Source organism: Coturnix japonica, chromosome 33 (assembly GCF_054131305.1).
Source record: "Coturnix japonica strain WE chromosome 33, WE-NBRP24, whole genome shotgun sequence".
Lineage (NCBI taxonomy): Eukaryota > Metazoa > Chordata > Aves > Galliformes > Phasianidae > Coturnix > Coturnix japonica.
The window spans coordinates 5,917,634-5,933,290 of NC_140695.1; the positions used below are offsets into that span (position 1 = coordinate 5,917,634).

Sequence of the window (15,657 nt, forward strand, 5' to 3'; positions counted from 1 at the left end):
ACATCACCTTGAATAAATGACGTTATCCCCAAGTAAGGGAAGGAACAGCTGAGCACCGGGGAGGTACACAAAGTGCCAGAGCAAATTCTCACACTGTCAGGTGCAAAGAAAACTGAGATTTCACCCCAAAAACCCAGTTCACAACAAGGCTACAAAATCCCAGCTGAGAATTTCTGTGTTAGACTTGAAGCTCAAGACTGTACTGTAGTTCAACCAACAATATTTTGTGCAGCATGACCTAAAAAGTTCACAATAAAACCAAAACAAACTTCAATTTCAACTTGATAAATGAACTCAGGACATAATAACAAAGAGTGCTGATCTGGGCAAATAAAAGAGCATAAAGAAAAGAGAGCAGTGAAAAAGCTATCAAGGAAAAGCTCAGACTCGCATCCCTTGGAAGTGAAATTAAAGGCTCTCATTCATTTCCAGAGAAGTCAGAAAGGAAAATACCATTACATGCCATACCTTGAACCACTTGACGTCCATGTTGGGCCTGGACAGCTCACACTCAAATGTGACCTTGTCCTTCTCAATGACGCTACTGTCTGCCAATGGTTTGCTGATTTTCACAGGCAATTCTGAGAAGGAGAAAGAAGAATGTGGATTTAGTTGGGAACTTAGTTTTGTTCATAACCAGGTCCATGGGTGCTGTTAAATGGATCCTTCCAGATGGAAAAAACATTTCAGGTGGCCTCCTAGATTTTACCCCTTTTTGTGTTGCACGCAAGACTGAAAAAAAAAATTACTTCTGCAAAGTTCTTCTTGTCATAAGGAAACAAATATTTGGGGAATGGCAGAACCAGGTAAAATTTTCCTTCACGTCAAGAAAGTATAAATTTCACTCTCATGCTCTTGGTGTGGTTTCTGCTATGATTATTTGGACTAATTAAGCTTCTCCCTGATGAAAGCCTAGAAGTATATCACAAGAAGGACCAACTTACCCGTGACCTTTTATTTGTCTTACTCAAGCATCTCCTCCTGACCAAAACTGACAATAAAAGATTCAGCCAGACTACAGGTTTGAGCAGCTGAGTTGTTTCTAGGATCTCCTGCAATCTCAAGCTTGGAACACACACTTGTCTTTTGACTAAGTGTCTCTTATAGTGCAGTAAAACAACAGGTTTTCACACAGCGATTCCTCATTTACCTTGATCTGAAATCATTCTCAAACCATGTGGGATCAGTCCAGGGAGAAGGGGAGGAAAGGGGAAGGGAAAGGGGAAGTCCACAGTCCTCTAAAATCAGGCTTCTTAGCCTAAAGCTCAACAGCAAATAGCAGTCCACTTCCCCACATTGCTAGACTCCGAGCATTTAAAGAACATCAGCTGACCTCATTATGAGCTCTAACATAGCCAAAGGAATTCATATATTCAAATATTCTCTTGAGTGATGAGAAATATGGAGCATAACTTCAGACTTCTGCTGTTAAACTCTCACTTCTATCATAAACCAGAGTAAGAGTTCAATGCTGTTTTAGATGGAGGACTCATATTTTAAATAACTCATCTCATTAAGGCTTGGATTCCCTACTACAATTAGTTAAATTCCAGTTTGGATCATGCTTGGATCCACCTTGGATCACTTAGGGCTTCAGCCACTTATTGGAACTAACTCAATTTGTCTACAGAGAAGCTGTTTTCTATAGCAACAATAAGCTGTGATTGCAACTGGATGTCGGGAGAGCACAAATCCCGCAGTTATCCTGTACCAACATCCTCTCCTTCCATCAGAACAGCAAGTTTTTAAACCAGACTCATGCAAGCTTGCATGACACACCTTGTGTAAAACTGTTGGCAGCCATCAGGACAGCCAGTTGCTTCCTGTATAGACACTGTTCCATCAGTTTTGGTTTTTTGTCTCGCTAGAACAACAGCCAGTGTCTGAAAACTCCCACAACTGAAGCAACCACGCTGATATACCGCAGTCACTGGAGGTGCTCAAGAGCCACGGGTATGTGGCACTGGGGACGTGGTTAGTAAGTCCAGTGAGGGTGGGCTGGGTTGGACTCAGCTATCTCAGTGGTCTTTTCCAGCCTTGGGTGCAACTTGTAAGAGGGAATGAAGCAGCAAACTGCCCAGCACTGAGCTGCATTCTTCTGACACATGGTATCAGTGAACTGCTGTATTTCCCTATCTTCTCTGGAGCTATTGATCTAACCTAACTGAAAAAGTAAGCCTGAACCTAGATATAAATCAGGATCATAGTCACCCATGGTTGCTTATATATTCAGAAAGACACTCCAGAGGGTAATTCAGCGCATCTAGAAATTAAAGTAGAAGTTCCTTAGTCAAAAATATTCCACAGCCAGATTTTCACCTCGCTACCACTACATTAAAAAGGAGAATCCAACTTGTGGTGTGGGTCATTGATGTTGTTCCGGGGGGAATTGTGGCTGTTCCATGCCCACAGGGTAGAAGACAGCCAGTCTTCCTCTAAGCCACATAAAAAGCTGCTTAGTGCTCCCAAAGCGAATGCTCACCAGTTGTTTCCAACTTGAAGGTCATCTTCTGGCCAGCAGCCTCGCAGATGTATTCTCCAGCATCTTTCTTCTCCAGCTGCTCCACAACCAGACGCCGTGTTTTGCCCACAGATTCCATTCTGAACTTTCTGGAGGAGGCAAGCAGTCTTCCATCCTTGTACCATTTTACTTCTGTTGGATCCTGTGCTACTTCACAGCTGAGGGAGGCACTTGCTGCCAGGGCAGCACTCACCTCTTTCTGCACCTGCTCCTGGTTTATAAACACAGGTTTTGGCTCTGAGGGAAGAAAAGAAAAAGTATTGACTGAGGGACCTAAATGAGACCAACTTGCAGGTTTGTATGTACAGGTTGGAACAGGTTTAGGTTACCACTTGTGCCCAAACTAATAGCCTTCACTAGAGAATATCAGCTCTTCTGTTGAAACAAAGTGTCAAATCTAGGCAAGAAAGAACCTAGGAACTGAAGGAACCAAGAGGGTCCTTGAACACCAGTCCCATGGTTGCAAGTCACTATGCAAACATATTGAACCCAAAAGAACATCTGTCCTGCAGGCAACCAAAACCTGAGTTCCTTTTACTTAAGACCCACTGTGAAACATCAAAACACATAAACATGTGATAGTCAAACCACTGGCTGCCTTTTCATGACCCAGAACAGTACTCCTGGCTTCCTGAACAGACTCCTCATGGCCTCTACCATTGCCACAACTGTGACTGTCAAAGGCACAAAGGAAATATGCTCACCAACGCAGTCCTTTGTTCTTTGTGTGTGATTTGCAGATATCTATCTTACTTTGAGCTCTGGCAATAGTCAGCTCTACCAGGTCTCTTACTGTGAGTAGCAGACTCACCTATCCAGATGCAGCCTCCAACATAAAGGCATAGTAAAAAGGCAGTGTACTACTAGGAGAAGTTCCTGCTTCTCCTGCCATGAAAGGCTGCACGTAGAACATGCACTCCAGCCTCACTGCACATACTTATCTTAGTCAAATGTTTAGGTGAACAAGAATTACAGTTTGGGATCTCAGGCACAGGAGAGATTTGAATAATATCTTGAATATTGCTTCCACTGTACATATATTACTAATTATTGCTCTACAGACAGACTGAAACAGGTCTTTGTGTCATACTGAAACCAAATACTTTCTACAAACCCAGGCAATCAAGTCTAGGGAAAAAACCTCAGCACAGACTACAGTGATCCAGGTGCAGTATAATAGAAACTAGATTTTACTTTACTGTTCTCTGCTGTATTTCATACAACACCTGTCTTACCTGTGACATGAATCTTGAAGGTGAGTTTCTGGCCAGCAGCCTCGCAGCTGTACTCCCCTGCATCTTTCTTCTCCACCTGGCTCACCACCAGCCGACGCTGTTTGCCCTCTGACTCTACCTTGAACTTCTTGCTCGAGGTGATCAGTTTCCCCTCCTTTTATCACTTGACCTCTGTGATAAAATGTTTGCTCATTAAGACCGGGATGTGGTAGCATTGTGGTGGAGTGCTTGTTCATTAGGACCGGGATATAATGGTGGAATATGGAGGCCACAAAGGTTGCAGAACACTCTAATTTTATGGGTAGATTGTGTACTCTGCGTAGTTACAGGCAAAGCGCGCCCCGATGGATACAAAGTTCCACGGAAGGACCAACCAAGGAACGACACACCAAGTCGCACGATCACAACCGACCAATTAAAGGACAATACGCTCGGGATGGACAATACAAAAGAAGTTGCAAGGGACGGGACGGCGCGGCAGTTGGAGGAACAATAATCCCCCTGTCGCCCAGCGCTGAATTGCCTTTTAGTTTTACCCGCTACAATTAATAAAAGTTTATAATTGGAACATTATTGGCTCATTGCTTATAAATTGATGACAACCTCCATCTTCTCCTGGGCCACCTCGCAGCTCAGCGTGGCATTTTTCTGTTGTTGCAGCCTTCACCACCTTCTGTACCTTCTCCTTGTTTGTAAATACAAATTCTGGCTCTGAAAAGAGAGAGATACATTAGTTTGGCCTCTTGAAAGAAGAGCAGGTTTTGGGGAAGGAGTCAGAAAAATGAATCAGTTCTCCCAGTCTGATGCCCCAAGAGAATGATGTGGAGAGAAGTTGTGCAATTTATGGATGCCCCATCCCTGAAAACATTCAAGTCTAGGCTGGATGGGTGTTAGAGCAACCTAGTCTCAAAGAATGTGTTCCTTTCCAGGACAGAGATTGGAACTGGATGATCCTCCAGGTCCCTTCCAACAAAAGGCATTCTGTGATGCTTCTTGTATGACTCTCATGACTCTTTCGTCCCCTAGCTGCCATTTACTTATGTCTTCAAAACATCAACTTATACAAAACATTCCTGTAGTATTCTCTCCCATGCTAAATGAGCCCTTCCAAGACAAAAACATGTTACATAGAGCACACCCCCTAGTGCTTGACACAAAGCCCCTGTTCTGAAACTTCCTGAGACGCAGCTGCATTGCAGAGTTGTTCTAGTGGTACAGGCACGTGGGAATGGAGAAGTGCAATCAGAACTTTCTTGTCTATGGCCTCATTCCCACAGCAAAAGGAAATTCCTGAAGATTTTAAAAGATGGAGCTGCCTCACAACTGTATTTAGAATAATTTGTTCAATTTCCTCATCAGAAATTAACCACCCCAAGGTTCAGCTCCAAAAATTTTAAGCATAGCAGGGAAAACTTACAAACTAATGACCGTTTTCTAAAACATTCTAGAATGAAAGGCCAAAATGTGTTCTCTCTCACCTGTGACATGAATCTTGAAGGTGAGTTTCTGGCCAGCAGCCTCGCAGCTGTACTCCCCTGCATCTTTCTTCTCTACCTGGATCACCACCAGCCGACACTGTTTGCCCTCTGACTCCACCTTGAACTTCTTGCTCGAGGTGATCAGTTTCCCCTCCTTGTACCACTTCACCTCCATCTTCTCCTGGGCCACCTCGCAGCTCAGCGTGGCATTTTGAGTCAGTGCAGCCTTCACCTCCTTTTGTACCTTGTCCTTGTTTGTAAACACGTCTTCTTTCTCTGCAGGGACATCACAACAGTCACACCATTTTGCTGTAGTCTGCTGCAGAGCTTACTCCAGTTCCCCATTTTCATTATACTTGCCCTTCACAGGGACCATCATGATGCCTCATTAAGACAGGAAAATACTTTCCCCTCTATTTTGCCTTGGGAAATGAATAGGCATATCATTTCATATCATATCATAAATCTAAACATTTCGCAGTCTGATAGCAGATTTGGACATGAGATTTAGAACACCTGCATGCACTGCTGAACCTCCTCCCTTCTCTTTGTTTCTTCTGATGTCTCTCTACATTTCCAGTAAATCAGAAGGGAATGGCCCTCTAGAACAGGTTGCCCAAGGAGACTGTGGATGCTCCATCCCTGCAGGCATTCAAGACCAGGCTGGATGTGGTTCTGGGCAGCCTGGGCTGCTGGTTGGCAACCCTGCACATAGGAAGAAGGGGGTTGGAACTGGATGAGCACTGTGGGCCTTTGCAACCCAGGCCATTTATGAGTCTGATTAGTGGCATTTTCCACCTCATTGTGTCATTCAAATTTTGTAACCAGATCTCATCAAACACCTCCCCTTTTCTCACTCCTTGCATGCCTGGTGTGCTCTTGCACTGTAACCCTGCAGACACCAGCTGACTACAAGAGCTGCACAAGTTACCCTCCTTGCCTATTGTTTGTTGCAGTAATTCATTCCTGGATGGAAAAGCACATGTAGAAAAGTGTTGCTATGACACTAGATGACAAAGAAAGTCCTATAGCCAAAATGTTTTGCACCAGAGAGGCTGTAAGTTGATCCTCCAATTGCAAGACACACAAAATGAAGCGTTCCTTTATCTCTGGGATTCCAAGCATTTTCTCACCTCTGACTTTCACTTGGAATGTTGCTTTGTCATCTTTTGTTTCACAGCTGTAGCTCCCTTGGTCTTTCAGGGTCACATTTTTGACCATGAGCTTGCGGTGCGTCCCCTGGGAGATGATGGTTGTCCTCTGGTCCTGCTTCACCTCTATTTGATCTTTCTTCTATACGACAGCTCCGCTTGCAGCTGACACCTCACACACCAGCTCCAGGTCTTCAGAAGGACTGACTGATATTTCTGGAGTCGTTTTGGACTTGCTGACAAAATTAATGGCTTCATCTGAAGAAAAAAAGAGAAAGTGGTTTACATCCTGACTCAGGCTTATTCAGCACAGCATTAAGATACAGTTAGAACTGATTGTAATGTCTCTGCTCATTACATCTGGGGGATCAAGTTTCACCTCTGGAGGTACTCACATACAAACGTGTGCTTGATTCTCCTGTGTAAGGAAAGAGTAAGTTCTATGCAGACAGTTCTTATTTCTTCTAATCAATTCTGTATTCTGCACATGTTCTTCTGAAGCTAAAATGAAGGCAGCTAAGTAACCTGTTTGCAATACATGAACAAACCAATTCAACACCTTGTCTCTAAGCTAACAAGCAGCGTTTGATGAGCACATCAGTATTTCATGCCCTTCATTCCATCCAGACTGTATTGGCAATAACTATGCTGGTATTAACAAGGATAGCAATTACAAGCAAAATGGTAGAAATACAGAAGATATAAGGAAAAGGGAACTCACCAGAGCTGAGGCAATCCTCCCTGGTGAGCAATCTCCAAGAGATGCTGCCTCAGTGAGGGTCAGCCCTTAAATGAGGTCTCAGAGGAGGTGGAGTCGAACTCCACCCCTCCAGGGAGCACAGCTACATAACTTTCACCTGTGCTCCCACAGCTGACCCCACACTTGCCTCAGCTGATCAATCAGTGGTTCACATTGTGATCTCCCATACACTCCACCCCTTCACAACGTGAACCAATGATTAGGTGAGTTCCCCTTATTACAGAGACCCAATCACGACGCTGATACAATCTCCCGTCGCATTAGATGTTGATATTATTCAAATGATGATGATTGGATGGGTGTTTATGATCTTCCATGGGCCAGTGCTTGATAGATGTTACCGGAGACAAATCATCTTGAAGTGCAGGTCCGTCTGCGTTTCATCAGTCCAGAGTAATGGTCCTAGAGGCTTAGAATCAATCTTAAGGGGAGTAATATAGATGTTTCAAGGGTACTAGGAGGGGAAGATCCGCCCTCCAGGGCAAGATACAGGCCGTATTCTTATCTTGGGTCAATACTTCTGCTTGTACTGGATTATGTCCCGGTCTCCGATACCATACCCTCTGGCCAGATATCTGTGGCTGTATAACTATATCTGGCACCAGAGGAGGAGTCTTGATCTGCCATAGGGACATAATAGGTGTTCCTTTAGCAATAAAGGCCGGAGTATTGACCACGATGTCAGTAGGCCATGTACCTATCACCGAGGGGGTGACTGAACCTCCCACCTCCAATAATCTCCCCCAAGGTGCAAGTAGGCCACACCATTTGGGTCCTACCTGCACCTTCCAAGGCCAATTTATCTTATGGATTCCCGGTTCTAAATTCTCAGGGGCAGGGAGCAGAAGATTATTTTCAGTACCAACCTGCGGTTTTACCTTATTATCGGTGCCTGTAATTTGGATCCTAAGAGGGGAGGCCCATATAGTTTGTAACATTTTCAGGGCACTGGGTCTGCCATCCCGAGGTCTTTCATTCAGGTCCCGCACGGTTTCATATAATCTTTTTGTCCACCCCTGCAGGGACTGAGAGTCTGTTTTCAGGGCAGCCTTAAGGATACCATTATAACGTTCAATAAGGCCTGCCCCTGTTGGGTTATATGGCAGGTGGAATCGCCATTCAATGTTGTTTTCTTCTGCCCAGCGCTGTATCATCGCTCCAGTGAAGTGAGTCCCTTGGTCACTCTCGATAACTTGAGGTGTCCCGTATGCAGACATCAGTTTAGTAAGTGCCTTAATTGTGTATGCTTGATTTGCCTTTGGTACAGGATAGGCTTGCAGCAGTCCACTTACAGTGTCAACGCAGGTCAGGGCATATCTCGCCCCCTCAGACCGAGGGAGGGGCCCAATGTAGTCGACCTGCCATCTCTGAAGAGGACTATATCCTCTAGCAATGTGGGATGTTGTTTCAGGCAACGGTCTCGGTCTCATCTTTGAGCAAGCATCGCAATCCTGACATGCTTGAACGATATCAGATAGTTGTACAGGCAGCCCCCATGCTTTAGCAGCTGCCCACATTATCTTCTGTCCAGCATGCCGTAGCTTCTGATGTAACCAACGGGCAATATTTTCAGATTGTGAATTCTCAATCCATCGGATTCGGGCCAGTGTGTCAGCTTCATCATTTCCTGGTGACTGCAAGGGTTGATGACCAGAGACATGGTAGACACATACTGTCCTGTGTTTGACCGTATTCCAAATGTCTACCCACATGTCTTTACCCCAAATCGGTCGGGCGTGGATAGTCCATTCCTGGGTAGCCCATTGCGTAATCCACAGAGTGAGCCCCCGGTACACAGCCCAACTATCTGTACAGATGTTCAGGACGCCGTCACCAGGTTCTTTAGTTATAACCATCCACACGGCTCGCAATTCTGCCCATTGGCTGCTTTGACCATCCCCCTCATCAAACCAGATGGTCTCAGTAGAGGGATGGTATGCTATTGCTCGCCACTTGCTCGGGTTGCCTCTGCTGGACCCATCCGTATACCAGGCATCTTCAGGAATAGGATATCTTCCTTCCTGAACGGGACTCTTCTCTGGTGGAGCAACCATCGGTTCTTCTGATGTATCACTGTGATACGTCACTGGGCCTAGGATCTTCTGTAGTTCTTCTTTAAGTGGAGATGAAGACAGACTGCTTCTCTGGCTTAGATAGGCGACCCATCGTGCCACCGTTTGTGCTTGGGCCACCCCCGTCTTAGGAAGGTGAGTCAAATCTCTCACCCACCCCTGGATTGGTAATGAAGTCTTAACTATGACCTCTGCTGTTTGCGTTATCGGCTCTACTGCTTGTAATGCCGAATAGGCAGCCAATAACTGTTTCTCAATCATGCTATATCGTTCTTCTGCTCCGTGCCAAACCTGAGACCAGAATCCAATGGGGGTTCGAACAGAACTCTGGCGTTGCCACAGGCCCCAGCCAAAACCATCTTGAGTAACATGAACATCTAGTTCAGCTGGGAGGGTCGGATCAAATATACCCAACGCCTGAGCTTGTTTAACTGCCAGTTTTGCCTGTTGGAAAGCATCCTGTTCTATCTTTCCCCAATTCCATGATTGACCCTTCTTTGTAAGCTTGTATAATGGCCTTAATAGCTGAGCTAAATGAGGTATAAAGGAGCGCCAATACCCCAATATACCCAAACATTCTTGCAATTGTTTTGATGTTGTAGGGACTGGAAACGCTTGGACTTTATCTACTACCGCACTGGGTAGTACTTTGGTTTTCCCGGACCAAATTACTCCCAGGAATTTTACAGATAGCCCCGGACCTTGCACCTTCTGTGGGTTTATAGCCCACCCTCTTTTCTGCAGGTAAGCTATCAACAAATCTGCTGCTTGTCTCACCGCCTCTAACGAATCGGATGTTAACAGGAGGTCATCAATATAATGATATAAATTGACATTATTTGGCTTTTCCCACTTAGCCAGATCACGTGCCACTAAATTATGACAAAAAGTGGGCGAATGTACGTACCCTTGGGGTAGGACCTGGAAAGTCCATTGCCTCCCTTCCCATGTAAATGCAAACTGATCTTGCGATTCTTCACTGATTGGAATACTGAAGAATGCATTCGCCAAATCCAAGACACAGTGATATGTTTTGATTTCCCTGCTTAGTGTGTCCATTAGGGAGGCAATATTGGGTACAGCCGCATGAACAGGTGGCGTGACCTTATTTAATTCCCTATAGTCTACTGTCATCCTCCATGTTCCATCCGGTTTTCGCACTGGCCATATTGGGGAGTTATATGGGCTATGTGCAGGCCTTATAATACCCACTCTTTCTAATTCCTGCACCGTCTTTGTTATTTCATCCTGCCCACCCGGGAGTCTGTACTGTTTCACATTAGTAATCCGGCGTGGCTTCGGCAAACAAATAGGCTCATGTTTTGCATGGCCTCTCAATATTGTCTGGATTGCCCGGATACTAATGCATCTCTGCCGCAATCGGAACTCTCCCACTGTTGTATGGAGAGCCAGACCCCACAGGATATCAATTCCTAATATATACTCTGGAATTGGGGCAATGGATACCTTGTACTCCCGTGGTGGAAGACGCCCGACCCCCAGTTTTACCCAGGTTTGGGTGACCGGAATGGTTTGTCCCCCAAAACCTCCAATCATCACTCTATTACCTTTAAATTTAGTTGGGTCTCCATATATTATAGATGTCTCTGCCCCGGTATCAACTAGGGCCATAACCTTCTGTATATTCTTTCGGGACCAGTATATCGTCAGTTCCACATAGGGCCTCCGGTCCCGTCTAGAGGCCCTAGGAGGACTGACATCCCTCGTCAAGCCATGAACTGAGCCAGATTCAAGTCTTTTACCTCCGATACCTCCGGTGTCATAACCCGAGGCACCTTCTGAGAGGTGGCTTCTTTTTCCTATTTGGAACTATAAAATCTTCTAAATTCCATGTTGTTGTTGGTCGCCGCTCTATAAATCTTATCCCTGGCCTTTTGGGTTTATTCTGAAATTTTTGTTCATCCTTCAGTTGCTTCCACAACTGAAGGAGAACCTGATTGGGCTGCCCATCAATTTTTGAAAACTGAACGCCTGCCCGGAGCAGATCATTAAACATTTGTTTCCGGGATACCCTAACAGGTCCTGCCCGAGAAGTTCGCGGGGCCGATCTTCTGGCTCGCACTATTGGAAAAGCCTCGGCATCCTCAATCACCCTGATATTGCGCTTAGCTCGTAAACGCTCAGTTTCTCCGAGCTCTGCTACCAATTGGGCGGCTTGTTGGACTACTGCCTCTGCGGATACTACTGGATTAAGTATGGAAACCAAGGTTCCATACATATGAGAGGGTGCTTACTGTAAAATTAGGTCCCTCATTCCCGCAGAAAACTTAACCATATCAGGGCTATCGAATGTGTCTTCGTAGATAGCCTCTCTCATACCTAATTCGCGTATATAATTTTGAAGGTCTTCCATAGAAGACCACATCCCTGTGTTTACTGGCATGTCAGTTTTATTTGTCCACACCATGCGGCAAGCAGCCATTATCCATTCTACAATTGAATGGTTTTCTTCAGGGAACTGAGTCCCAGCATACAGTCTCTGCCGAAGGGCAGGATGTACTGTTATTGTGGCCAACTTAGATACTTCGGGGCCACTAACCAGTACACTATCTGCCCCTGAATCCCATAACCGTAATAACCAAGCCGGAACACTTTCCCTTGGCCTTTGCCTAAATCGTTGCACTAGGTCCATGAGTTCAGTAGGCGTATATGGACGGGCTGTTACATGTAAAACAGATTCGGCAGGGGGCCATTGATCAGGAGGCACTCCTGCTGGTCGATCTTGAATTTTCTTTGTTTTTTGAGTTATTACTGGACGGACTTCTAGTGAGTCCGTCTCAGATGGTTTTTCTAGATCAGATTTAGTGATCTTATTTTGATTCATTTCTTCAGGATCTTGATCGTCATTAAATGAAATGTATCTAATTTGAGGGTTGGAGGAAGAAAATGACGGTTTTTTTCCTGTCAATAGATTGATCTCACCCTCCAATTTTTCAATACGGGCCTTTAACAATTCATTTTCATGTGCAATGTTGTTTGATTTTATCTCTGCCCGATTTAAAGCATTTAATAATGGCCAGGCTGCCATAGATGCAGCCATTCGCTTTTCTTTTGTAATTAAGATATCTTTTTGTAGTCCTAGAAAGTAATCAGTTAGACAATAGGCGTCCATGTTATTTGGTACTCTTAAAGGGCCCCATTGTTCAATAATTGTTGCTAATTGGTAATATGGGGACGCCTCAAAACCTGGAATTTGTCCAGGAAGGCATGTCCCTAAGGGGGTGGTCTTCTCCCCCTTGTACCAATTAAAGATTTTCCACACAAAGGACATTTTTTTTCTTCCTTATATTTCTAGATGCCAATTCAGTGGCTCCTGCCTGGCTTGCCAAATGTATTGGCAATAACTATGCTGGTATTAACAAGGATAGCAATTACAAGTAAAATGGTAGAAATACAGAAGATATAAGGAAAAGGGAACTCACCAGAGCTGAGGTGATCCTCCCTGGTGAGCAATCTCCAAGAGATGCTGCCTCAGTGAGGGTCAGCCCTTAAATGAGGTCTCAGAGGAGGTGGAGTCGAACTCCACCCCTCCAGGGAGCACAGCTACATAACTTTCACCTGTGCTCCCACAGCTGACCCCACACTTGCCTCAGCTGATCAATCAGTGGTTCACATTGTGATCTCCCATACACAGACAGAACCTGCCTGAGGAGCAAGCTGATGGCTGTCAGCTACAGGCAGACCTAGCTTTGTACTGCATTTCTTAGAGCAACAACTGTTGCTTTCAGTCACTGAATATACCAAGGCCAATTACTATGCCAGGAACATTTATGGCATCAGTGAACAAAAAATGCGTTAAAAATTGTAATAGACAGGAGCCATTTATTCTTTTATAACTAGGTGACCAAAGAACAACAGTCCTTCTAGAGTCAAGCTGTTAAGAACTAATAGCATCAATCAATATCACATAGATAGATTACTTCCCTGCCCTAAGACCATCTTGCGACCATTTGGTGCTCCTAATTAAGCCCTCTTGATGGCATTTTGTCTGAGCCATGCGACATTTTGTGATAGGAGTTACTGCTAGTGTTCCCTTAACCCTACACCAAAGTAGGATTAAGGTATCCATTCTCAGGGAATCATGCAGGCTTCCTCTGTATTTGATGCTCAGAGACAGCCCCAGAACTTTTTAAATCTTAGCTTAGCTCTCATCCAATAATGTTCATCAAACAGTGCAACTTGTCCTTTGGGGATGCCTTTGTTCTGCATCAACCAGTTCCAACGGAGTCTTCTTGGCTTGTTTTAGATCAGTTTTTCAACAGATAAAGCCAGGGTCTTTGAATTACAAAGTGAAATTGCAGAATGCATGATTCTCAACCAAACAGAACAGCAGGTGGGATGCAGGGTGAATACCTGAGCCAACACCACCTGCAAGCAATCCTTCAATATCTTAGGAATCTCTAGCCACCCCAAATCCAGTGTTGTGCTTGATCTATCATCTCTGCTGAGTTTTTAGCTAAGCTGATGGTGAGCATCACGGTGGTGATGGCTGAGCAGTCAGACTAGAGGGTCTTAATCAACCGTAAGGATCCTGTGATCAGAGGAACGTGAATGTGCTGTTAAAGGTCACAAGCGCTGCACTGCAGCATGAGCATACACAGCGAAAGGCTTTCAGTAGAGCTTCAGTTCATAAATGAGGACTGGGTTATGGAAAATAGGCTCAAGATATAAAACAGAAAACAGATCTTAACGCCAGGTTCTGTGAATGCAACCAGCTGAATTTCACAGATATTGAATTTCAATGACAATTTCTTGTGTTATTTTACCCTCCAGCTCCACCCTGAACAGGAACACGTCAGTGACAAGCATTACTCCTCCAGGCTTGACCTAACAGTGCTTTACTTGCACTATGAGCTAATGGCTGTGCTTACAGCACCTCAGGGAGACACCTCAGAGATCACAATGTCCTTCGGGTACAGCAGGAGACACTCAACTCTCCAAATGTGGAGTTTAATTTGTCCAAAGAGGAGACAGGATTCCCATGCTAATAACTTAGGACCATTTCAGTCATAGGTTTAAAGATGATGTAAGTGCTGAGGCAATACATGAACTAGATGAATGAAGCCCAGATGTCAGGGCTCAAGTCGTGACTCCAGCCCCAGCTGGAGCTAAGGCTGTCTTGAATTCATCACAACACAGTTACATTATTTGCTCATACTGTGGATTTGCATAGGGACAACAGGAAGGTCAGAATTGCTTCAATAGAGCTATGCAATCTTTGTCCTAAATACTGGAAACCCACAGCGTTGGACAAATAAAATGAATTAAGTCTGAAGTGCTTTACATGGATTGTGATCCTATGTTTGCCTCACAAACTTACCTGAGACTTTCCAATCAAAAATCAGAGTGTCATCTCCAATTGTGTAGATGTATGTTCCCTCGTCTTCTTTCGTTACAGCTGAAGCCACAAGCTTATGCAGTTTCCCTTTATCTTCCATTGTGAATTTCTTACTGGTCTTGATTTCTTTGCCATTTTTGTACCACTTCACCATGACATTGGCTTCAGAGGTCTCAGAAACAAATTCAGCTTGTTTTCCAGCAACGGCCCTGATTACTCCTCCACTTGTCTCTTTGATTACGAAGTTTGCCAGTGCTGAAACAAAATATGAAGACACAAAATACATATGATGGTAAAGAACTGCAGGGACATTGGTGACCTTGAGGCATTCATTTATCATAAGATCAAACGTGCACGTTTAATCCTAGTTCTAATTGCTAGATTCTAATTCAGAAGCTGGCAAATTGGCAGCTTTTATAAACCACGTACCAGATTACCTTATCTCCACAAGTTGAAGGACGTACACTGTACAGGGGACAGAGCCAAAGGAAGAAGCCCAAGGCTTCAAGAAAATGTCTAAAATAGGAAAACTGAGGAAAGAATTGGAACAAGCAAACTAGAAGGAAATCAATGGAGGGGGTATCTATTACTGCACTGTAACCCCCTGGCAAACAAATCAAGCCTAAAAGATAGAGATATCACTTAGGACTGAAAAGAAAAAAGAAAAAAAAGAATTCCTTTATGGAAATTAATTGGAGTGCAAAAGTTAGATGATAAAACTGGCCCTTATTAACACACAGTGGAATAATTGACTTCAAAGATTCAAAATCTCACCACTGTCTTAGCCAAAAGTTCAAGCCTAAGTCCACGGTCCTATTTTACTGAGGGTAATTGAGCTTGTTTTCCAACTTCTTGTTAACATATCATTTCAAAACAGCGCACACAACTGAGTTGGGTCTGTTGAGACAGCGCAGTCAGAGCTGCTAAAATCAAAGTCTGGATTATGCATGCATTTGTTCTGCAGTTCCAAGAACACGCATGTATAATACAAATTCAACAACGTTCTACAGAATGCCTGTATTTAGGAGCTCGAGAGCCAGCTGATGGACACTGGGATGACTGAGATCCTGTCAATACATTT

The 15,657-nt window shown here is 44.4% G+C and overlaps 1 long non-coding RNA gene across 1 annotated transcript; it reads right to left on the bottom strand.

Annotated features, from left to right (window-relative positions):
* Window positions 1–5,384: 5,384 nt before the first annotated feature.
* Window positions 5,385–14,818, bottom strand: LOC146755398 (uncharacterized). The gene is made up of 3 exons (XR_014938149.1): window positions 14,559–14,818; window positions 6,368–6,643; window positions 5,385–5,510 (listed from the first exon to the last, which is right to left on the bottom strand). It is a non-coding gene; the product is annotated as an uncharacterized LOC146755398 (long non-coding RNA).
* Window positions 14,819–15,657: the final 839 nt, after the last annotated feature.